This window comes from Meleagris gallopavo, unplaced genomic scaffold (genome assembly GCF_000146605.3).
Source record: "Meleagris gallopavo isolate NT-WF06-2002-E0010 breed Aviagen turkey brand Nicholas breeding stock unplaced genomic scaffold, Turkey_5.1 ChrUn_random_7180001854874, whole genome shotgun sequence".
NCBI classification, from domain to species: domain Eukaryota; kingdom Metazoa; phylum Chordata; class Aves; order Galliformes; family Phasianidae; genus Meleagris; species Meleagris gallopavo.
The window spans coordinates 1-610 of NW_011121264.1; the positions used below are offsets into that span (position 1 = coordinate 1).

The window sequence follows — 610 nt, forward strand, 5'->3', positions numbered from 1 at the left end:
GAGTGGGTTTTGTGTTTTGTGCTGCAGTGTATAAGCTTGGGAGGATACAGGACAGGAGACCTGGAACGTCTCTGCCGTGAGAGACCGGCCGATCCTCCGGAGGTCCTCTCACACCTGCAGGGTCGTAAGAGGTGAACAGGTAGGTAAATACGGAACCTGTGCCATTGCTCACAGAGCTCTATAGCGCAGCTAATGACATGTCATGTGGTTTTTGGTTTGTTTTTCTTTGCTTAGAGAAGCGAGACGGCTGCTGGTGTACAGACTGTGACAGGAACGGTGTAAGAGTCTGCAGAAAACGGGCTTCTCCCAGAGGAGAGCTACGTGCAAACACTCCTGTTTGAAAGGTACTTCCCCCAGATCTTTGGTGATTAATAAATTGTACTTTACTGAAGGTGCTTTGTGTTGGCCACCGTCATTCCATACTGCACTGCAGCGCACAGCGTGGATATCAGAGCTAGTGGCAGCACGGCACTGAATATCCAGGTACTTTGCAGCACCCCAGAAGGTGGGCAGGGGAGGGTGCAAAGGTGTGAGACTGAAAGGGAGAAGGTTTGCGGTGGAGGGGCGAGGAAACGTACTCTGAAGCACTTGCGTGAGAACTCTCACTGGC

The 610-nt window shown here is 51.8% G+C and overlaps 1 long non-coding RNA gene across 1 annotated transcript; it reads left to right on the top strand.

The window, feature by feature from the left end:
* The first annotated feature begins 6 nt into the window (after positions 1-6).
* On the top strand, positions 7-391 carry LOC109364413. Its single transcript, XR_002110371.1, has 2 exons — positions 7-139; positions 235-391. It is a non-coding gene; the product is annotated as an uncharacterized LOC109364413 (long non-coding RNA).
* Positions 392-610: the final 219 nt, after the last annotated feature.